Source organism: Galeopterus variegatus, unplaced genomic scaffold (assembly GCF_000696425.1).
Source record: "Galeopterus variegatus unplaced genomic scaffold, G_variegatus-3.0.2 Scaffold1486, whole genome shotgun sequence".
Taxonomy (NCBI): Eukaryota; Metazoa; Chordata; class Mammalia; order Dermoptera; family Cynocephalidae; genus Galeopterus; species Galeopterus variegatus.
The window spans coordinates 70,883-95,356 of NW_007727597.1; the positions used below are offsets into that span (position 1 = coordinate 70,883).

The 24,474-nt window shown below is 38.8% G+C and overlaps 1 protein-coding gene across 2 annotated transcripts in view; it reads left to right on the plus strand.

Moving 5' to 3' along the window:
- The first annotated feature begins 91 nt into the window (after nucleotides 1-91).
- SIPA1L1 (signal-induced proliferation-associated 1 like 1) overlaps nucleotides 92-24,474 on the plus strand; it is a 313,419-nt gene continuing 289,036 nt past the window's right edge. Inside the window, exon 1 of one of the 2 annotated variants that reach the window (XM_008577308.1) lies at nucleotides 92-138. The gene's annotated coding sequence lies outside the window, so the exon portion shown is untranslated. Of the gene's footprint in view, nucleotides 139-453; nucleotides 484-24,474 lie in introns of those variants that run through there. The other variant, XM_008577309.1, reaches the window with a different exon arrangement.

Sequence of the window (24,474 nt, forward strand, 5' to 3'; positions counted from 1 at the left end):
CCTCGCCGCCTGCCGTTCTCCGCAGAGGCAGCGGCGAGTGAGCGCGCGCCGGCCGTCCACACGGTTTCTCTTTCTCCCCAGGGAGAGCGCGGCGGACGCGCCCCGGATGCGCGGCGGCACCGGGAGGCCGGGCGAGCGGTAAGTGGCCCCCGCGGCCCGGGGCGGGGGTGCAGGATGGCTGGCATCCTCCTGCCGGGTTTCTGGCCGGGGTTCGGGTCCCGGGCCCGGAGCAGAACATCGGGAGGACGGTTAAAGTTTGATTTCCGATTCGGTGGCGTGCTAATAGCGCAGCCGTGTGGGGGCGAGTCCGGGCCCCTCCGCGCCCGGGGCGCGCGCGCGCACGCACCTCAGAATCCGAATCTGCACAGCCACGGGGGTAGGAGCCTCTGCGAGAGGCCGGGAGACCCGAGAACCGGTCCGAGTGGCTGTGCCCACCCCGCTGCTCCGTCTCCACCGGGCGACCCTTCCCCTTCGGTCACCTGGGTGAGCGCTTTGCAGGCTGTGCCGGAGGGGACAGGCCGAGAGGTTTAATCGTGGGAAAGGGAAAAGAGAAGCTCGGTGCCTGAGGGTGGTTAATCTTGGGGGAGTGAAATTCTGGGATGCTCTAACCTGCTTTCCTTGGACCTAGTAAACCGCGAGAGGGCTGGGGAGGCGTGAGTGTGTTGCGTAAAGTACTTTTCCTCCTTCGCCCCATCTGTTTCCAACTTCTCCGGACCTTAAAGGAAATTTGCGAGGCTCTTAAATTGCTCCACGGCATTTCTAGGTGGACAGGTAATCGTGTTGGGCAGGTTGAAATTTCATCGGGGTTCATCTTTTGGAAAACAGACACAGGGAATGGTTCACTTTCAAGGAACATGTTCACTGAAGTGTTGGCATTCGTTTTCGAAGGGAAGCATTTGGGGATTGATGGCTTCTGGACTGGACTTACATTGTAGATTTTATGCAGGGTAGTTTAGAGGCAGCATTCACTGAAATTCATACTACCTGCTAAACGATTATATTTCTAAACTGGAGCCAGTGGTGCGATGCAAATTTCAGAGTAAAGGTGTCGACTTTCATCAGGTTCCAGGTCTATCTGGATGAACTGGGGTTGGCGTTTCCTTTATAAAGTAAACCTTTCATGTTGAAACTGTGACTCACACTCTTAAAGCCATTGTTTTTATACTGGTACTCTGTGGGAGTTAAGTGTCAACTTTCTCCTGCTTGCTCATATGGAGTATTCTTCCAAGGCATAGATTCTCTGAGTCTTTTGGAAAAGTACAAGGTTAAGTCCTAAAAATCGTTCTCTGCAGTTAGTTAAGTAACACTATTAATTTTCTCTGTAATCCTCATTTAAAGACTTTCCCTTTTTCCTTTTCCATTTTTTGAAAGCTGCAATTAAGCTACCTTTACTAGTATGAAAAAAAAATGATGGGATAATATAGAACAGTAGTAATAGCAGTAGTCTCAGCTAACAGCTTTAAGTAAAGCAGTTTATGGTCACTGATGTGTCCAACTATTAGATGACATCCCTGTTATTAACTAGAATATTAATATAAAAACATTTTTCCCATGGAATAAATTATTTATGCTAAGGCATTAACAATTAACAATGCATTTAAAATGACTTGGGTGATGGTTTGCACATAAATGGTTAGGGGCAAAATAAGAGATTTTGGGGGATGAATGGTTTTATGTCACTGACAATTTATTTTCCTATCTCATTAACACTTAAATAAAGGACTTTTGAAGTTGATATTCAATAGATTTCTCCAGTTGACAGAGAGAACAAGTTTGGCAAGTGGTTCAAGACAGTCAGTAGGTGTTGCTGTTGTTAGCTTCTCTGCAGTTCCTGCTGTTCCTTGGGTTTGAAGTTACAATTCTGGTGCAGTGAACTTTTTATTTTTTTATTATTATTTTTTTGGGTAAGGGGATCTTAACCCTTGACTTGGTGTTGTCAGCACCACGCTCAGCTGGCGAGCAAACCGGCCATCCCTATATGGGATCCGAACCCGGGGCCTTGGTGTTATCAGCACCGCACTCTCCCGAGTGAGCCATGGGCTGACCCTGCAGTGAACTTTTTAGATCTGAAGTGGCAGGTAGTGATAGTTGTGATTTTGTTGTAGGATTCTGTGGCGAGGTTGACTAGAATTCTTGGTAATGATTCTAAAGAGCCTCACTGAAATTTTATATTAAGATTTATTTAACTTTTGGGGGCCGAGACAAAAAAAAAAAAAAAAGATTTATTTAACTTTTCTTTTGACTATCCTTTCACTAGTATTTCCTGCTTTTGTTTTTACTTTGCCTTTGCTTTGAATTATGTGTGTAGTTTTGGTGTAGTCCCCCCACCTTGATTTTTTAACAACTTTTAAAAAACATTTGGTAACTTTGTTGAAGTTATAGATTGAGGATTGCTTGAGAGTAGCAGTTTTGTAAACTTTGGGGGATTTTGGTTGACTGAATTGAGATGTATATATGTTCTGTCTTAGGTTGCAGTTTGAATTTTTTAATAAATGACTGTCTTTTTTAAAAAAAAATCTCTTTGACCTGTGAAACAGGAGCATGAAGAGAGCTGAAATGGTGTAAGAGTACAGATTCTCTGAGTTTGTCCCATATAATGGAAAGTTTGTAGTGATTAACAATAACATTATTATGTGCCTCTTATCAGTTCTCACTGTTGTATTATCATTTCTGTTGGTCCATGTCAGTGCACAAAGGAAATATGAATATCAGGAAAATTTTCAAATCTCAGATTTGAACCTTTTGGTTCACTGACCAAGTTGGAATTTCTCTGAGGAAGACAAATAAGACTCATCCCCATAAATAAAGGGATAGAGCTCTGATAGAACATACTTCTTTCTTCCCGTTTGGCTCAAACCACAGAACTTCAAATCTCAAAATAAATTCAGAAAAAATTTTTTTCCATGACATTACTAGATTCCTAACCTTTTGAAATTTGTGGTGAGTCAAGCAGTATTTATTGAGTGCCACTATCTGGGAGGTGCGCTGTTGGTTTCTGTGATTACAGTGGAGAGCAAAAGGGTATTTCTGGACTCATGGAACTTACAGTGGGTCCATTTGTAGTAACCTTTCCTGGTTTGGTGTTATGATGCCCTGATGCTTCCATAAAGGTTTTGCATAGCTGGCAATTATTTTTGAATTTTAACTTAAAAATTTTGAAATAATGTAGACCAGTATTGTCCTCAGAAGGTCTGGGTTTTCAAATGCCTGCTGTGACATTTTCTGGCTATGAGAGTTTAAAATAGTTGAGCCTCTTTCTGAATTTGATTGTCTTTTTTTTCTGCAGAGATGGGCACAAAACTTGCTTCACAGCTTTGCTACAAAAATTGAGAGTATATGTATGAAAGTACTTTGTAAACCATAAAGTTTTTTTTTTTTTTTTTTTTTTTTTTTTTTTTTTTTTTTTTTTTTTTTTCCTAAAAAGATACTGGTAAGGGGATCCTAACCTTTGACTTGGTGTTGTCAACACCACAGTCTCCCAAGTGAGCCACAGGCCAGCCCAACCATAAAGTCTTATTTGCAATTACATTTTCTTTTTTGATGAGCAGATTCATGGATTGTTGAAACTAGGATGGGTTTTGAGCATGAATCATTTGGCCCATCTTCCCTATTTTATAGAAGAGGAAGCTGAGGCCCAGAAAGTTAAAGTGACTTGTTTAAGATTATAGAACTATTTATTGATCAGGCGGTATATCAGTCCGTTTGTTGCTTATAACAGAATACCTGAAACTGGGTCATTATAAAGATATGAAATTGTTTCTTATAGCTTTGGAGGCTGAGAAGTCCGTGAACCAAGGGGTACATCTGATGAGGGCCGCCTTTTGGGTGGGAAGTCTACAAGGTACCTCATGTGCTCCTTATAAAACCTCTAGTCCGCACCCATGATAACTCATTACTCCATGAACAGTCCTCACGATCCAATCATCTCTCAAAGTTCCCACCTTTCAAATATCATAATCTGATTTCTCACCCTCTTAACACCATTACAGAGGGGATCAAGTTTCTAACATTTAAACTTTTGAGGGACCCATTCTACCCATAGCAGGCAGTGATTGGAAGGCAGGTTTCAGGATTTATCTGTATTCCTTTGTTCCCCGCCTTTTTTCCCCCCTACCTTAGTGTCTGTTATGTTAAAATTTGTTTACTACACTTCCTGCCCAAGGACTTAAGGAAGTGTTCAGTGTTTATTAAATGAATGAAATAAAGAGAAGCAAAATTTAGAAAAACAAACAACGTATAGTAAGTTTGAATAGCTATGAAAACAGCATTGATGTAGTGTTTGGTAACTAAACTTTGGAGTTACTTAAATTATAAACTTATGTACAAAGAAATTATGAGTTAGTTAAATTTAATGGTACATCCTGACCATCACCCTCCCCCCCGCACCATGCCCTGTAGCTGGCCAGTGCAGGGATCCAAACCTTTGACCTTAGTGTTATAACACTGTATGGTAACCAACTGAGGTAACTGGCCAGCATCCTGACTTTTTTTTTAAAAGAAATTTTTATTAACTCAGAGCATAGTATACTTGTATGCCCCTTAGAAAAGCAAAACTCTATTTTTGTTCACCTTTTTCTTTCCTTTTAAAAAGAAAGTAGTTGGACCTACCTTGTTCCTGGAACTTTTTTTTTTTCTTTTTGTCTTTTTTCATGACCGGCAACGGATCACAACCCTCAGTGTCGCGCCCATACCGGGCTGTATGTGGGATCCGAACCCTCGGCAGGAGCGCCACCGCGCTTCCCAATCGGCGCACTATAGCAGTGCGCCACCGGGCCGGCCCGTTCCTGGAACTTTTAAAACTATACTCTCAGCTACTGTAAGAGTTACCAGAGGGTCAGGGGTGGAGGGTCAGTCAGATGGAGAGATAATTGCACATGAAACAAAATGTTGTAGGAACTTCCTGTTGAAAACATGACTGATTTGTATAGCACCACCCTACCTTCCACTGGAGTAATCTGAACTAGCAAGAAGAAATAGTCCTGTTAAGTTGGGCAACTGCCCTTTAGGTGAGGGGCTCTCCCTCTTCCAGGGAGGGATAAGCATTGCTGTATTCTTTCTCCTCAGAAGGTCTGGGTTTTCAAATGCCTGCTGTGACATTTTCTGGCTATGAGAGTTTAAAATAGTTGAGCCTCTTTCTGAATTTGATTGTCTTTTTTTTCTGCAGAGATGGGCACAAAACTTGCTTCACAGCTTTGCTACAAAAATTGAGAGTATATGTATGAAAGTACTTTGTAAACCATAAAGTTTTTTTTTTTTTTTGCCAAATACATAATGTCATGTATCCACCATTACAGTATCATGCAGAATAGTTTTACTGACTTAAAATTCCCCTGTGCTTCACCTGTTTACCTTGCCTCCTGCAACCACTGATACTTTTACTTTCTGTATAGTTTTGCCTTTTCCAGAATGTCATATCCTTGGAATCTTTCAGTATGTAGCCTTTTCAGATTGGCTTCATTCACTTAGCAGTTGGGTTTTAAGGTTCCTCCGTGTCTTTTTCATGTTTTTTTTTTAAAGATGTCAGGTAAGGGGATCTTAACCCCTGACTTGGTGTTGTCAGCAACACGTTCTCCCAAGTGAGCCAACTGGCCATTCCTATATAGGGATCCGAACCTGTGGCCTTGGTGTTATCAGCACCGCACTCTCCCGAGTGAGCCATGGGCCGGCCCCATTTTCTCCTTTTATTCTAACTTGGAGAGAGTAAGATAATCCTGGTCGCAAAGAGAACATGAGTATTTCCTTAAAGATCTAGAGAGATGACACCAAAATGATTGAGAGGGATGTCAGGGGATCCTTGCCGTGTGTTGGTGGGTGTGCTACAAAGTCAGGCGAAGCCATTTCTCTGCTTGCGAAGATCTGGGATGAGAATTTTCAGCCTGTAGATTTCTAATTTGTTACTTGTCATGTTTTACTAAGTCCTCCCTCTAATTAGCATTGTAGTATGCCTAACTTTAAATTGTGGGAAACAGGCAATTACATAATGTTAGATTTCCCTTTTTCCAATTCAGGAGAGGCAGGAGAACGTATGGTTGTTGTGGGGGAATGCTGGCTTGGAGCGGTAGAATTGTTGGCTTGCACAAACACAGGGTCAGGCAAAGGCAACTTGAGCAGACATGACCTCCAGCCATGGCTGCCATTGGATTCTTTTTTTTCCCTCTCCTCTCTCAGGGCAGGTCTAGGTTAAATGTATTTCACAGACAGGAATGTTAATTTTGGTTATTCCTCTTCTCTTTTTCTACTTTTTTCCATAAAGCCTTTTACCAAAGCTATGAACAGGTGTAGATATTGATTGTTTTTGTGGTTCAGCCTCTTGCTTCCTTTTATAATGAGTTCTGAACCACTCAGAAGAAAGCTTAGAGAAATAAATAGAAAAGAGCTATGTGCTAAATGATCATGTTCCTATAACCAAGACTTGACTATGATGAGTGTCTCTTACTTTGATCCCTGTATTATTTTCTTTCTGTTATTTATTTTTTTTGTATTCTAAATTATTTGTCTAGAAAGAATTCTAGTTTGACATATTGTGAGCTCCTTGCATTTCCTTTAATAGTCTCTAGTTCCCAGTGTTGATTGACCATTTGTGTTTATGAGATTCTTTTCAGTTCTTGATGCTCTCTGAGAAGCAGCTGATAACTGGACTGTTGTAGCCCCTGCCTTCAGGAAGAGAGTCTACTTACAGGAAGTGCCTGTAGGATATATAATAATAAATTAATTAATAGAATTAGGATATTCTAAAATCATCTTCCCAGTGTTGATTGACCATTTGTGTTTATGAGATTCTTTTCAGTTCTTGATGCTCTCTGAGAAGCAGCTGATAACTGGACTGTTGTAGCCCCTGCCTTCAGGAAGAGAGTCTACTTACAGGAAGTGCCTGTAGGATATATAATAATAAATTAATTAATAGAATTAGGATATTCTAAAATCATCACCAAGTTTGACTAACTTTTATTGCTTGTTTTACCTGTGTGTACCTAGGAAAAAAATGGAAAGTCCGTATTTTCTCATATTCTTGCAAGAAGCACAGGGCTGTGACTTGTCTGAACCATGCTGCTTGTCTTTGGAAGACTTTTCACAAACATATGTTCTGACCCTTGAAATGAGGGTTAGTGTGTAGTTGATTTAACTCCTCCTTCCCTAACCATACTTCTGGCTGCTCTACTGAAGACCTCAGAAGGTTCTGCCAGCATACTTTGCCAGAGTTTCACTTCTCAGTAGCTGGTATTTCATGCGTAAAGAGAATGGTGTGTGTGTGTGTGGTTGGGGGTGGGATGGGGTTTGACTCCTAGCTCAGAATGTGTTCAGAAGCCTGAATGTGGTTCCTAACCCTTGCCTCTTTTACAGTCTGAGAAACGCCTGTGATTCTTCCAAGAGTCTCAGTGTTATTTTATTTCTTAAATTAGGACCTTAGCGCTGATCCTTTATAATAGGAAACAAGGTATAATAGTTGCATAACAAAATAATGTTTCTGTAGGTACACAGGATAGGTTATGGAGTGCTACAGGTGTCACAGAAAAGGCTTATTAAAAGTTCAAGAACCTTAGCCTAATAATCGCTTTTGGTGGGATTGTTCTGAAGGCCATTTTCCAGGTAGTGTTTTAAAATGGTGGTTTTCATTGGTTTGGGTAGGATGTGTATTTGGGACAGCAGTGAGTGCCTGGATAGAGAGGGTGCAGAATCACAGTGGACTCTGGGGCTTTTCTGTGAGGTAGTATGCGCTAGTTATCAAGGTAGATGAGTGGTTTGAAGAAGTTCAGTAGTTGATTCTGTTATGCTTCTCACCCAGTTGACAACGCAGTGGCTTTTCTATAATTTTTAGATGATGTGTGCTTGACAGTAAGGTAAATAAAGAGTGGGCTTAAATCAGAAAGCAGCTGACTACAGATTATAGAAACTGCATTTTGGGTGAGTGAAAAGGAGAGCCCGAGTCCGCCGCAGAGTCTCGTTCATTAAAAGAGGCAACTTCGAAGAACTCTCGAAATGACTGCCAACACCCGAAAGGGTCAGGCTGGCTGCTTGGACTCCTGAAATGGAGGTAGAACATGTAGATTCAGTTTGGTAATTGTATGTTGGCCCTTGACTTTTTAAAAAAAAATTGTGGTAAAAAAAACATAAAATTTACCGTCTTTATCATTTTTAAGTATATGGTTCAGTAGTGTTAAATATATTCACATTGTTGTGAAGCAGATCTCCAGGACTTTTCCATCTTGCAAATTTGCAACTCTGTGTGCATTAAACAGCTCTCCATTTCCTCTTCTCCCCATTCCCTGGGAACCATCATTTTACTTTCTGTTTCTATGAATTTGACTACTTTAGATACCTCATATAAGTGGAATCATGTAGTATTTGTCTTTTTGTGACAGACTTAATTTCACTTAACGTGATGCCCTCAAGATTCATTCGTGTAGCATGCGTCCGAATCTCCTTCTTTTTTAAGGCTGAATAATATTCCATTGTAGGTGTATACCACATTTTGTTTTTCCGTTTGTCCATGGATGGGTGTTTGGGATGTTTCCATTTCTTGGCAGTTGTGACTATTGTTGCTATGAACATAGGTGTGCAAATATCTCCTCAAGACCCTGCTTTTAATTCTTTTGGATATATACTAAGAAGTGGGATTGCTGGATGACATGGTAGTTCTATTTTTAATTTTTTGAGTAACCTCCATACTGTTTTCCATAGACGTTGTAACATTTAACAGTCCCACCAACAGTTCACAAGGGTTCCAACTTCTCCACATCTTTACCAACACTTATTTTCTGTTTTTTTGATAGTGGAGATTCTAATGGATATGAGGTGATATCTCATTATAGCTTTCATTTGCATTTCTCTAATGATTAATGATGTTGAGCATCTTTTCATATGCTTGTTGGCCATTTGTGTATTATCTTTTTTTGTGTGTGTGTGGCTGGCAGGTACAGGGACCTGAACCCACAAACTTGGTGTTACCAGTACTATGTTCTAACCAAGTGAGCTAACTGGCCAGTCCTGTGTTTTATCTTTGAAGAAATATCTACTCAGGTTCTTTGCCTGTTTTAAATAAGGTTATTTGATTTTTTTGTTGTTGAGTTGTAGGAGTTTTTTTTATATATTTTGGATATTAACCTCGTATCAGATATATGATTTGCAATATTCTGTTCTCCCATTCCATAGGTTATCTTTTTACTTTGTTGATTATGTCCTTTAATGCACAAATGTTTTTAAGTTTGATGTAGTCACCCTTATTTGTTTTTGCTTTTGTTACCTGTGGTTTCAGTGTCATATCCAAAAAATCATTGCCAAGTCCAATGTCATGAAGTTTTTCCTTATGTTTTCTTCTAGAAGTTTTATTGTTTTGGGTCTCACATTTAAGTCTGTCATCCATTTTGAGTTAATTTTTATGTATGGTATAAGATAAGGGTCCATCTTTATTCTTTTGCATGTAGATATCCCATTTTCCCAGCACCATTTGTTGAATGGACTGTCCTTTCCTTATTGAGTGATCTTGGCAACCTTGTTGCAGACCATTTGACCATATAGGCATTTGTTTATTGCTGGGCTGTCTATTCTGTTCCATCGGTCTTTTTGTCTGTCTTTATGCCAGTACCATACCTTTTTGATTACTGTAGCGCTGTAACATGTTTTGCAATCAGGAAGTGTAAGTGGCACTTACTTTTAAATTATGTGGTTCTAATTATTGAGTAATAAAGTAGTGGCATAAAACAATTTAAATAATTTTTAATTTTTTCGAGGGGACTAGACACAGTTAAAGTATGAGATAAAGGTGATTTAAACAGCAAAATGTATGTGAGGCTATCATTTGGTAAACAGTATAGTAAGAGCTGTGTGTTTAACGTTTCTGGTTTACAGAGAGCTTTCACAAACATCAAGTCTAGTGACTTGGGAAAGCTTCAAAAATGCAATGGACCTTGAACTGTCATGAAGATTGGATGTGTACCTCAGTGGGTATTAATACCCACCACTATCTGTGTCACTTGTATAATAGTGATGTAGGGAAGTCTTTAATAATGAAAGCCTCTAGTAATAATCTCAACATTGTCAACTGGTTCAGTTATTATAAGAACTGTCATTTGTGATTTTCTTTTTCCTTAACACTATATTGCCTTTCCTGTTCCAATTCAGTAGTTTCTGATTTCCCATATTTGCTCATTGAACAGTAGTGGGCCACATATGTAGGTAGAATACTTAGCTGAAGCCCTGTTTTATTTTTTGGCTGGGTTGTATGTGATGAATTGAAGGAGAGAGATTGGATCCAGAACAGCAGATTAGATGGCAACTTTAGTACTGCTTAAGAGCCTCAGAACCAGGGAAGCTGTGGTGTAACCCTCAGTCTGAGGCCAAAGGCCTGAGAAACGGGGGCAGGCTGCTGGTGTAAGTGCCGGAGTCCCATTGCTGAAGAGCCTGGAGTTTTGATGTCCAAGGGCAGGAGGAGGAGAGCGTCCCAGCTTGATGACAGAGAAAGCCACCTGTTTTACTCTTGATGCAAAATAATTGCAGTTGTTTATTGTGAAAATAGTCCTTTATTAAATATTCTTTCCTATAGAAAGAAAGAAAGAAACTCTGGCCAACTGCTTTTGGTTTCTAAGGAGATATGTCTTGGCAAAATTTATTTTATCAAGTGCTTTTCTAAGTAGGAGAACTAAAAGTAATTAGCTTTAATACATTTTGGTTAAAGTTTTTCTCAGGAACCACGTGGGGTTTTCAAGATCTTGATTTCCCATGCCCCCTCCAAGAGAATCTAAAAAACTAGTTCTGGATAATCTTGGATTTTATTATTAATTGTTGGATCTTGGAAAAGTCATGTAACCTTTCTGGATCTTCATTTATTTTTTGTTTGTTCATTTAACAAGTCTTCATTGTTCACTTATTATATACCAAGTAATCTTTTCTTTTTAAAAGGGAGAAAGTTGAGGGTTGAGTTAAGTTTTCTTTAAGACTTACTGTTAAAATTTTATGAATTTATTATTATGATTTAGTCAGATTTAGTAGAAATGTTTTTGAAAGAACTGGAGAGAAATTTAGAGTTTTTGTTTTTAACTCTAAAAATTTTAGTGAGAAAATTCCGTAATGGTGGATAATTTTAGCATTAGTTTCATTCTGATATGAAAACAATCAACATTTAAACTCACCTCTGAGAGTTTTCATTGTAATTTTGGTTGTAGACAGTTCTGAATCTAACCTTTCTGCTGTTACTGGTAGCACCCTATAAACTCAATTCCTGTTTCAGATGATTGGGATAGTCCCAGAATGAGAAATTTAGAAATGCTTATCACTCCTTCTTGGTGCTTGATTTTGAATCTTTTGGAGCCTTGGTCATTTATGCAGGTAGCAGTGTTCAGATAACATCACATCACTGAATGTAGAAGAGTCATGCTGAAGATCTGAGGATCAGCGCTGTGATAAGTAAGCTGACATTTGCCCATGCTGCCAAATGCGTAATATTCAGAGCACCTAGTGTGAGATTTCACGGCTTTATAAAGTGATATTTTCATTTTAATTTGCTATTAGAAATTTAACATGGTGTTGATCATACATTAAAAGATTCAGTTATGCAAAGTAAAATTTAAGAATTTCCTCCCATGTGGATTGTTGACTGTTGCAAATCTGGTCTCATTGTTACCACAGAATGCTGGAAGATTTGTTCTAGTCCTGGCCTGGACTACATTCTATTTGTGTGATTTTGGCTGCTTTTCTCTTCATTTACTAACCAGCAGTATGCATTGAGCACGTTGTAGATGGCTGATACTGTTGTCATCCTGGGAATACAGCAGTGAACAGCTATGAGTGAGATAGGAAGCCCCTGAAGGGTTTTGTACAAAGAGTTTTAATCCCGACATATTTTTATTCATTCATTCATCCATCCTTCTATCTGTTTGTCTACCAGTCTATCTCCAGACAACTGACGTGTGGAGACTGACATATTTTTAAAGGACAGGAAAAACCTCTGTTGTGTAGAGAATAGAATGGGAGGGGCACAAAGGTGGAAACAGGGAGATGTTAGAGGTTTCCAGTGATAATGTAGGTGAAACATGATAGCAGCTGTAGAGGTGATGAGAGGTAGCTGGATTCTGGACATATTTCAAGTTGGGCTAACATGAGTTACTGATGGGGGGGATGATGTGGAGTGGGAGAAAGAATGTAGTCGAGGATGACACCAAGGTTTTTGGCCCAAGCAATTGTAATAGTGGAGGTGCCATTTATTGAAATGCAGATGACTGGAGGAGCAGGTTTGGGTGGGGAAATAGAGTTGATTTGTACATGTTGGGTCTGAGATGAAAGTTGACATACAGGTGGAGAAATCAAGTAGGCAGCTGGGCAGGTCTGTCAGTTTTTATCAGCTTCAGTTTTCTCATCTGTGAAATGGGGAAAGTATCTGCCCTTATCAGAATTCTTGAGATCAAATGAGGAAGAAAAATCAAAATTTCTAAAGCTGTGTCCTGTAGTAGTGGTATTATTTCTGGAAAGTAGACTGGTTATCATCTTTTGTTCTTTGTGGTCTCTTTTGAACCATTTAGCTTGTAGACCAGAATGTTTTGTGGAAAGCATATGCCCTCAAAAGGCTGGTTTCTTTGCCAGTAGGTGGGAAAGCTTTCTCTTTGGTCCATCCCGTGGTTCCTGGGCAGTTTCTGGGGGAACTTTGTGTCTTGGTTCCCTCTAGGGTATTAGAGGGCTTCATTTTGTGTAGAGCCATTGGAACCACTACATGAGAGTGTGTCACCAGACTTGCCCTATAGCTTCAGGCCAAAGTAATTTTATTTAGGTGGGTGGAGATTGTAGTAGAAACATGACTCTTTCTTTTGTCAGATTCTTTATTATTTTAGGCTTCCCATAACTCGAATCAGTTAACAGGGATTGTCTAATAGGTCAAATTTATTACGGAGACCACTTTCCATGTTTCTTGATTCAGAGTGTCACCAGACTTGCCCTATAGCTTCAGGCCAAAGTAATTTTATTTAGGTGGGTGGAGATTGTAGTAGAAACATGACTCTTCCTTTTGTCAGATTCTTTATTATTTTAGGCTTCCCATAACTCGAATCAGTTAATAGGGATTGTCTAATAGGTCAAATTTATTACGGAGACCACTTTCCATGTTTCTTGATTCAGAGTACCTACTTATATACTCCTCGGCTTTTTGATCACTTTAAATTTTTTTATAGGCAGATGAAATGTGTTAAGTATGTATTAGAACCTATTAAATTAAAATTTATTTAGGATCTAAGTAAAGGTGTTGAAAGCATCAGTCTTATATTTTGATCAGTGGTATTTTGAATTTATCAAATGTTCTTCCTTAGAGGTAGTAGTAAGTAGTTTTATCTTTGAAACATGGTATTTGCTTATAATCTATACCTTCCCAACAGTTAGTTGTACCTTTGGGAACATCTTTAGTCAAGAGATGTGGTGGTGGTTCTTGGTTCTTCTCATCCTCAAGCAGTGTGGAGCAGAAACGTTACTGTGCTTCATTCCTGTCCTCGATGATCCTCAGTCAACAGGATTCCATTGGGCACGTGCTGTGTGTGCTCATAGTAGCTCTGTTCTGTGTTCTGGTTTTGATGGTCTGACACATGCAGTGAGTATAACCATTGTATCTGACAGTTGTTGGGATACTAGCCAAGTATGTATTTATTCAAGGTGTTAAGTGGAATAGAGAGTAGTGTAATGGCTTTCATAATGAAGGAAGGCATCAGGGAAGCAGGAACTATGTTTTCAGTAGGTATCGCAGAAGCAGGAATTATTTGGGTAGTTCTCTTGGATCTTTCAAGCAAGAGAAACTCTCTATGTTAGCGTTTTTGTCACATCTTCAAATTTATAAAATAGTTTTACCCATCTGTTCAGTAATTAAGTTATATAATCTTTTGCCTTTCATTGAATTGGCTTACCGTATATTATTTTATTTCAGCTTCTAAGATACTGAATTATATGTATCCACTGTAATATGAGTTAACATAATTGTTGAAAAAAAATCTCAAACCTTTGTCTTTCCTTTTGAAGTAAATATTAGAAAATTTAGGTCAATTATAAGAAATAATTTTAAAGGGATCTATATGTTTAAATCTCTGTCTTTTTTGTGTTTAATTTTTCCCCCTAGAAGGAACTTGACTGATTTAGTCTTTCTAAAATATCTTTAAGGTTTTCCAAATTGTCTGATGGCTTTTTATTTGAACTCAAGTCTGAGCCATTATTACTGGGGAGATGTTCTCGAAGTATCTGAAGTCACAGTATTTATGTACTCCTAAAGTTTATTTTATAACAACTTTATTAAGTTATAGTTCACTTATCATACAGTTCTCCCATTTAAAGTATACAAATCAGTAATTTTTAGTATATTCACAGAATTATGCAACCATCTTCATAAGAAATTTTAGAGCATTTTCATCACTCCAAAAAGAAACTCCAAACCCATTTGCAGTCACTCCGCATTTCTCTCCAACCCTACCCCTCCTCCATGATCCCAGCCTTAGGCCACCACTAATTTACTTTCTGTCTTTCTAGATTTGCCTAATGTGGATGTTTCATATAAATGGGATCACACAATTTGTGGTATCTTGTGCCTGACTTCTTTCACCTAGCTTTATCAAAGCACATTTTATTTTTTGCAAGCACTTTAACTTTGGTGATAATGTTAGAGATTTCGGATTCAAAACCAGATATTTCCTGTCTGCTGACACAAAAACTATAGCCTGTGCTGGGACCAGAGAAAATAGCATAACCACTAGCTACCATGTGTATTTGTGGATCAGGGAGTGAACTTTGAAGCATTCATAAAATAAAGCCACTCTTGACACTAATCCACAAATGCACCCAGCACATAATTGCACAGTTGTCTTGCCTAACTCCTGCTTCTTTCTTGTATTTTTCAGATACCTCTTAGATGTCGCCTCTGGTTCTTCCCTTTCTTGTACGTTTGGTCTGATCTGTGACAAAGCCTTGCCATCTTTTCCCCTTTTGATTGATGCTTGTTTTCGACTTTTCCTCAGTTTTATTGCCACCACCTTAGTGCAGACCCTTGACTGATATATCTAAATGGCTGTAGCAGTCTCCTTTCTGACCACCTTGACTCCTGCTGCCCCAGTCTTCAGGCCATCTTGTCTGATTGTTTTTCTAATACACCACTTAGGTACGCGTGCTACCCTGGAGGAACTAAAGTGGCTCCAGTGCTTTGCCACATCCGACTCACACTTTCTGCTTGCTTTTAGGACCTTCCTGTTGGGTCTGTCCTTTCCTGTTTATCTGATTTCTTTGGCCTCTGTAGGACCATGTCTCTGCCTTCATATGGTGAGCCTCTGCTCTCTCTACTTCCCAACTATATAGGCTTATCATTCTTATCCTCTCCCTGCATACCAAGCTTCTTATCAGTGTCTTGTCTCCCTTTTCCTGTTTGATGCAGAACCAGCCCTGAATTCTAGTTTTATCCACATCTTTCTCGTCCTTTTAGATCCCCCTCCTTCCTTGTCTTTCACTTTACTGTAACTCACCCTGTGGACAGAGGAGAGATTAACTTTATCCTGTTTGATGCAGAACCAGCCCTGAATTCTAGTTTTATCCACATCTTTCTCGTCCTTTTAGATCCACCTCCTTCCTTGTCTTTCACTTTACTGTAACTCACCCTGTGGACAGAGGAGAGATTAACTTTGTCTTCTCAGGCCCCATGGGGTAGAAGACGAGAAGAGTAAATAGATAGTAGAGAAGCCTGACTAAATCTCAGAAAGGACTTTTCTTTTCTTTTTTTTTTTTTTCTTTTTGTCTTTTTTCGTGACTGGTAACGGGATCGCAACCCTCGGTGTCGCGCCCGCACCGTGCTCCACCAGTGAGTGGACCGGTCTCTATATGGGATCCGAACCCTCGGCGGGAGCGCCGCCGCGCTCCCAAACGCCGCACTCTACCGAGTGCGCCACCGGGCCGGCCCCAGAAAGGACTTTTCTAGTAGAGGTACTTGCAGGTGTGATAGGCTAGGCTGGATTACTTCTGGACGGGGTCATTGTGAGCCCCATGAATTGTCTGAATGCCCTTCACAATGACCCTGACAATTCACTGGACTCAGGTTGGTGGTTCTCAGTCTTGAGTATCAGAGTCATCTGGGAATCATTTTAAGTACAAAAATTCTCAGTCTCCACCTTGGAAGTTTAGATTGAGCAATCTGTGAAGCCAGGCTTGGAAATATTGAGTCAGATGACACTTTCAGTCCTGAGATCCTATGAGCATCCATTTATTAACCAAATTTTTGTTGAGTGCCTGTATTGTGTGGCAATATGAAGTTTTTGGTTTTGCCTTCATAGGACATAGAGTCAAGGGGGGCATACAGACAGATGGCTGAAACCATATGATTTCTCCTCAGGTAGGTAGTGTCAAAGAACAAGATTACTTCAAATTTAGTTGAAGGTCTCAATTGGCTTTATTGCAATTCTAGAATAGGGCAACACTTTATTCCATGAAATAGAATAAGTGTTTCAGTGAGCCAAGTAGAGGAGGTTGATTTTATAAGACAGAAAAAAAAAAAAAGAAAAAAGAAATAAAAAGAGAAAAAGCAGAAACAAAGAAAAATCAGATAGGTCATTTCAGAGTTACTTTCCTTGTAAGGTGAGGACAGGAAGACAGAACAATAGAAAAATGACATCAGGTTAGTTCAGGCTATCTCTTTTGCTTAAGGGTTAAAGCAGAAAAAAGAAAAAAAAAGAGAAAAAGCAGAAACAAAGAAAAATCAGATAGGTCATTTCAGAGTTACTTTCCTTGTAAGGTGAGGACAGGAAGACCGAACAATAGAAAAATGACATCAGGTTAGTTCAGGCTATCTCTTTTGCTTAAGGGTTAAAGCAGAGGGAACTTCATTATCATACCCAATGAAGATTTAAACTGGCCTGTTTGGGAAATTGGCTGTTATCTTTCTCCCGACTTCTTGGAAGGTCAGACCACGGCCTAAGTGATGTGGAGCTTAGCAGGGGTGACTCAATTTTGATTTTTATTCTGGTCTTTTGGGTTGTAGTTCAGGAACTTAGTCCAAAACAATGGCCTCCTATAATTTTTGTTTAACAATAGGTATAGATATGTCATTTTATGTGTTTCTTTGTTTGCCCCGGAGGAGTGGGCACTTTGGTATTTACTTTTGGCTGGTAAGCTGATTTACTTGCTGTTTACTGGCTTGCTCCTTCTCTAGGGCTTGTTACTGTGTTCTTTACATTGTTGTTTCCATACAATATAATGTCTTAGTTGAAAAGGAGCCACTCTATCTTCAGTTGCTTCATGGCAGGTTCAGTCTTTTGATTTTGTTGCTTTCTAGTAGTAAAATTAACCTTGGGTACCATTTATCGAGTAACCTATTGGTACTTCATGTCACATTGTTGCTAACCTTCATAATAAGCCTGTAGGATAGACATTAGGACTCTTGAGTGGGAACTAGGATGTTCAGTTCCTGTTATAGAATTTCTTCTTTATTAACATACACTGCAGCAGCTACTGAGTTCAGGAATTATCTAGTGCAGTCATCTGTTTGGACTAGAGTCGTTGCTGTGTGCAGAGAGTATCTTTTATTGCTGGGAATGCCAGAAAGCCTGTCTACTTATAATAGGGTAGCTGTGACCACCACCCTGTTAGTTAAACTTGTAATTTGTTTTAAACACTATGCCATGCTGATGATAAAAGATCTCCGCCCATTTCTCCAATGAAGGGCTGGTCTTACTGGTATAATTTTTAAGTGTGGTGTGTAGTTTATCATTCGTTCATGTTGTGCCACCGAGGAGACTCAGGGACGGTTTTTTTGTGTCTTTGGCGATGATCTGGATTTCCCAGAACTGGTATGTAACCCATTTGATGGTTTCTTTTCATTATGTTGTAGGACTTTGGCTTGTCAAGATGACCTCTGCAGTGCCCAGTTAATAATAGTCTAATAATATCTTTTGCTGAACTACACCAATGCATTCATTCTATGTTAGGTTCTTTTTTTATGCCATCTCATTTTATTCTCCTGAAATTCCTGTGAAATAGGTATTAACATTTAACGACTAGGAAACTGAAGGTTAGAAAGGTTAAGTAAATTACCTAGCTTCCAGATCTTCATCTGTTTACATTTTTCCAGCACACTCAGGCAAAGTTTGCATAGGAGTTATACCATTTCTTTTCATTTCTCTCACCTCCTCCTATTGCTGGCTTCGCTAAGAAAAATTAGGTGGTAGATAGAAAAATTAGGAGGTAGTGAACTTTTGGGAGGTGAAGATGAGCAAGTATCTGAAACTCCTAGAGAAAATTCTTGAGTAATGTGTATTTACTTTCCTCCATTGCTGTGGAGGCAAGGTAATGGTGGTCATTGAGTGTCCTCTCTGGCCAACTGAACTTCCTTGAGATGAGGGGAACGACCTCACAGTGGGCTTGCACCTGCTAGAAAAGTCTAAGGACCAGGGTTGCACGTTTGTAGTACGAATGGCTAGATGAAATGTAAATATGTATAGTTGTGGTAAAATAAATATAAATTTTCACAGAGTTTGTAATAACCAAGGTTTTTTTCTAGTGAGAATATCTCCACTTTACTTTCCAACCTGGGCAAGACTGGAAACTTGAAACATTTATTTTCCGAGGCAAAATGCTTTGTTTCTCATCTTCCAGCATGGATTCTGCTGTGAAGTTGTTATCCTGTCATTGACTTCTGCCCATTCCCCTACAGTTATCAAGTCAGCATCTGTGTTGTTTTTGAAATAAATATTTAAGTGTCTGGAGGCATGTTAGAAATACACAGATATTTAAAGAGGTTGATGGAACTGAAATTAATACAAAAACAGGTTAAGCTCAATCTCAGCTTCAAGTGTGCTTACAGGAAGCATGAGTTGATCAAACAAAATTGAAATCTATAGTAAAAATTAACTTAGTTAACTTAGATCCTGGTGGAAAAGAACATTTTTAATACCTTCACTTTTCTATTGAGTTGTGGGCTTTGTCTGTTTATTGAATCCAATATATCTTTCTTTAAACGTTATGTACAGGTCATTTCTCCAAACCAAGTATTTGAGAGTTCTTTTTCATGTTAAATAAATCCTCAAGATTTTCTGGTTTGGTTTCTTAGATAAGGATTTGTGGTGGTAGGATAACAAGGCTGAGTGATTTTATCTAATCCCTCATTTGCTTTAGTATTTAGGCTTATTTAATCTTAAGAACAAAGATTAATTTTAAAGAACAGTATTAAACTTTGGTGGCCGAACAGGGCTGTGATGTGCCTTCTAAATGGCAGAGAGCCCCAAAGTTATTTAATGAATTCAGCTCCCGGTGCACTCATTTATAGCAAGATGTACGGGGACCTCAGGCCTATTTTCCATCTTGTTCTTGGTTTACCACTGCAGCAATAAATTACCTTGAGTAGTTTACCTTGTCTTCGGGTTACAGACTTTTCATGTTTAATTGCTTAGAGTATTTGAATGCTACCTTTTAAATAATGTTATATAACTGCAATAATCCAAGTACATTAAGGACATGCCACATTTATACCTTGGTCCACCCACCATCAATCCACAAAATCCGTTTCTAACTATTACCTGAATATTCATCATTCACTCAACAGATACTTACTGAGCTGTTTTGTGCCAGGCATCAGCTGTGGATGAGGTACCGTGCTGAGTGTTGTACAGATAATATTGAGGTCCTGTCCTTGGAATGTTTCCAGCTGGTTGGGAACTCAGGAAGAATAGAGGAAAATATCTAGCAGGAGATGAAGAAAAAAATCATTTAAATGTACTGTCTTCTTGTCTTTCTGTTTATATTATGGAAGCAGTAAGTCTTTGTGGAAAATTTGGAAAATACAGGAAAGTATAAAGAAGGAAAAGGTCATTTATTTAAATGTACTGTCTTCTTGTCTTTCTGTTTATATTATGGATGCAGTAAGTCTTTGTGGAAAATTTGGAAAATACAGGAAAGTATAAAGAAGGAAAAGGTCATTCATCATTCTTCCACCCAAGGATACCTGCTGTTACCACTTTCATGTTTCTTATCTTTTATTTGTTTATTTGTTTATTTATTTATTTATTTATTTATTCATTTGTTTTGGTGGCTCAGCGGTATGGGGATCCAAACCTTTGACCTTGGTGTTATAACAGTGCTCTAACCAATTGAGTTAAATGGCCAGCCTACTATCTTTTAAAAATGGCTACTGAAAACAAGCAAAATACAGAGCTCTGTCCAGTGAAAGGAGGCACTGGAGTGAAATTTGATGGGGAAAGGAAATAAAGCCCTGGAAAAATGACAGCATTTCTGCTGTTGTGGTGGGGTGGAGGGGCATGACGTGGAAAGCAGCAACTTTAGGTAAGGAGTGTCTGGGATTTCTCGGGAAGAAAACATTGAGGAACAAAACCAAGAGCAATGTTGACCTTGGATTTCTCTGAGCATAATTTCCAAGTTACAAGTGCATTGCGTTCTAAAACTTTTTAAGATGGTAGTTGGCATTCCGAATGCTTTCCTCAAACATTAATTGTGTTTAATCTATGCTAAATGAGTAAGACAGAGCCTTCCCTCTCGGATTAGAATGTGAAGGATGATTTATACATTACAGTGTGTCCACTGTGTGTTCGTGGTTTAAACAAGAGAAGCAAGAAAAGAAACAGGTTTTCATTTAAATTTCATAGCAAACATCTGAAGAAGGAATTTTCCTCATTTTTATATTTTAGATTGAAATTTAAGTGAAACCACATATTCCGAAAAGTGTTTTGTACCTAACAAACCCTTAAAAAAGGGCATCTGGGATCACAGTGTTCCATATTAAGTGGCAGTGGCACATACAGTGTTTGGAATCAGATGGGTTCCATCCTGCCATTGTGATCTCAGCCAATTCCTCAACCTCTTTCTTCATTTTTAAGAGGGGGACAGTGATGCTTAATTCACGAGCATATTGTAAAAATGAAATGAGACTATGTAACAGCCTTCCTACAGTTCAGATTTAGTACCAGTAAACGAGAGTTCATATTACCATGTCAGTTGTAAGGCAACAGGCACAGTACGCAGCATACGGTAGATGTCCAACAGAGGTCAGTTACCCATCCTTCCTACAAGCCCTCTCAACTTTTCAGCTTTCTTGGTCTCTTTTCCTTGGGTTTTTACGGACCCTGATGGAAAGATGCATTTCATTGGGGTTATCATGGTGGATTCTTGGATTTGCAAATTAAATTCCATCTACATTGCACAGGAAAAATCCCGTCTCAGCAGTGGATTTTTTTTTTTTTTTTTTTTTTTTTTTGGTGGCTGGTCACTGTCACCAAACCTTTGATCTTGGTTTTATAACACTGCACTCTAACTGAACTAACTGGTCAGCAGTGTTTTTTTTTTTTGAAAGGTCATCCTAAACATTTTCCCTGGGTGTCAGATGGGGGAAGGCCATGGGTTGGAAAGCTAGGAACTGAGATGGGGGAGGGGAAAGAGGAGAGAAGGGGGAAATCAACTTGGGTATTTTCCTGGCTTAATTTGCTAACTGCTAGCTTTAGCAAGGACTGTACTATGGCCAGGTTGTCTGGGATTTGTGACTGTGACCACAAGTTAAGAGGGTATGATGTGGGAGGTGGGTGTTGTGTGGGAGGTGTTTGGTTCTCATGCTCTTTCATTCATCTATTCAGTCAACAGTTGTTGAAGCTCTCCTGTGTGCAGGGCACTGTGCCAGTCCTTGGGATTCAAAGAGAGTGTCCGTCCTCATGAGATTAAGCCTAGTTGACAGAAAAGTAGCAGAAAATTACAACTCAGTTTAAAATGCCAGGATAGAAGGAAGCTAGGGGAGCTTTGCCAAAATACCTTTAGCTTGTTTTTATGTGTTTGCTTCTCCGATTAGACCTTCAAGGCTAGGACTGCATCTTTTCAATTTTGTATTCTCAGAGCCTAATATCTTAAATGCATCCCTCAATAAATATGTATAATTTCAAGTCTGGTACAAAGACAGGGTAGTTTATAAATGGTGTGTTTAAATTGTCAGTATATTTGTGGAAATCTCAACCCTATAAATGGAGGCATCTGAAAAGTCCTTGACTTATGAGTAATTTCTTTTCTTTTCTTTTCTTTTTTTTTTTTTTTGGCATCTGGCTGGTTTGGGGATCCAAACCCTTGACCTTGGTGTTATCAGCACCACGCTTTACTGAGTGAGCTAACCAGCCAGCTTCATAATTTCATTTTTGGAAGATAGAAGATGGAAATTTGGCGAACTGATTCATGCCAGGAATTTTGGGCGAAGGCAGCTATTTTGTTTTGGAGTTTCATCATGACAGAAGTTGTGCAAGAAGAGTCTTATGGCCTAGATTTTGAGAAAGAGGTCTCACTAAGAAGCACCATGCTTTACTGAGTGAGCTAACCAGCCAGCTTCATAATTTCATTTTTGGAAGATAGAAGATGGAAATTTGGCGAACTGATTCATGCCAGGAATTTTGGGCGAAGGCAGCTATTTTGTTTTGGAGTTTCATCATGACAGAAGTTGTGCAAGAAGAGTCTTATGGCCTAGATTTTGAGAAAGAGGTCTCACTAAGATCAGAGAAAAGATGGTATTACCTGTAAGGCCTGCAGTACTACAAAGGAATATGGTCTTATCCAGATGGATGGGAAGCCTGAAACAAAAACTGTGATTGTATGATTGCAAATAAGCACAAATGGGGGTGGATTCTTAAGAAGTCAGCACAACTGTTAGGGCCATTGGAAAAGAAGCCAGATTTAAAAAAACTTTTTTGAGATAAAATTCACGTATCGTACAATTAGCCTTTTTAAAATATACCATTCAGTGGCTTTTAGTATATTTATAACTATGTGCAAACCATTCCCACAATTTTAGAACATTTTTATCACCCTTCCCCCTTCTTTTCATGCCCCCATCCATAAGCAACCACTAGTCTACTTTCTTTCTCTATGGATTTGCCTATTCTGAATGTGTTGTATATGAGAGTAGTTCAAAAGGCTTATGGAAAGGGTGGCTGGTTAGCGCAGTTGGTCAGAGTGTGGTGCTGATAGCAACAAGGTCTAGGGTTTGATCCCTGTACTGGCCAGCCACCAAAAAAAAAAGTTTGTAGAAAGATTTGTATTATCTTTCAATTCTGTTTTTCCATGAACTTTTTGACATACCCTCCTAAATGGAATCGTATAATACATGGTCTTTTGTGATTGGCTTCTTTCATTAAGCATGATGTTTTCAAGGTTCATGTATGTCATAGCATGCATCATTACTTAAGTTCTTTTTATTATCAGGTAATATTCTATTGTATGTTTTGTTTTTCCATTCATCAGTGGTGGACATTTGGATTGTTTCCATTTTTTGTCTATTAAGAATATTGCTGTCATTCATGTAGAAGCTTTTGTGTGTACATATATTTTTATTTCTCTTGGGTATATACCTAGAAGTGGGATTGCTGGCCTACGTAGTAACTCTATGTCTAATCTTTTGAGGACCTGCCAGACTGTTTTCCAAAGTGGCTGTACTATTTTAAAGTCCCACCAGCAATGTATGAAGGCTCTAATTTCTCCACATTCTTGTCAACACTTGTTACTGTCTGGCTTTTTATTTTACCTATCCTAATCGGTATGAATGATTTACATTTCCTGAATGACTAATGATTTTGAATATCTTGTCATGTGTTTATTGGCCATTTGTATATGTTCTTTGGAGAAATGTCTATTCTCATCCTTTGCCCATTTAAAAATTGTTATTTGTCTTTTTATTATTGAGTTGTAAGTGTTCTTTATGTATTATTCTAGGTACTGATCCTTTACCAGATATATTGATTTGCAAAACTTTTCCCATTCTGTAGGTTGTCTTTTTACTTTCTTAGGAAGCCATATTTTAAGTGGTGTACAAAAGAGCACACAATAAGCCTGAAGACAAAAGAACAGGCTGAACTGCTGCAAGTATTTTAGAAAGATTATACCTAGTGTGACATATGGCTTGGAGGGAAACATTTGGAATTATCACAATGATTTTAGAAAAAGCTTTTTGGAAGTGTAATACATATCAAATACACAAATCATAAAGGTACAGCTCAGTAAATTATCAGAAAATGAATACATGTGTAACCACCATGCAGGGTCAAGAAAGAGAACATTACCAGCCCCCCAGAAACCCTTTTCTGCATCTTTGTGATCATTAGCCCTCCTTCTTTCCCAAAGGTAAGAGGTATTTTCACTGCCATTACCATAGGTTAGTTTTTACATATTCTTGAAATTTGTAGAGGTGGGATTATACATCATGTTTTATGCCTGATTTCTTTTGCTTAACATATAAAATATATTCATATGTTGCTTGTCACTGTAGTTGATTTTCATTGCTCTGTACTTTCCTATTATATGAATGTCCATCTATTTATATATTTTACTTTTGATAGACATTTGAGTTTCAGTTTTCAATTTTTGGCTATTATGCTCTTTCTTGTATACCGCTTGAGGTGCACATGGACATGCATTTCTGTTAGATGTATGTCTAAGAATGGACTTGTGTCATAAAATGTACTTATGTTGAATTTATATGCACATTAGTTCTCAATCTTTAAAACA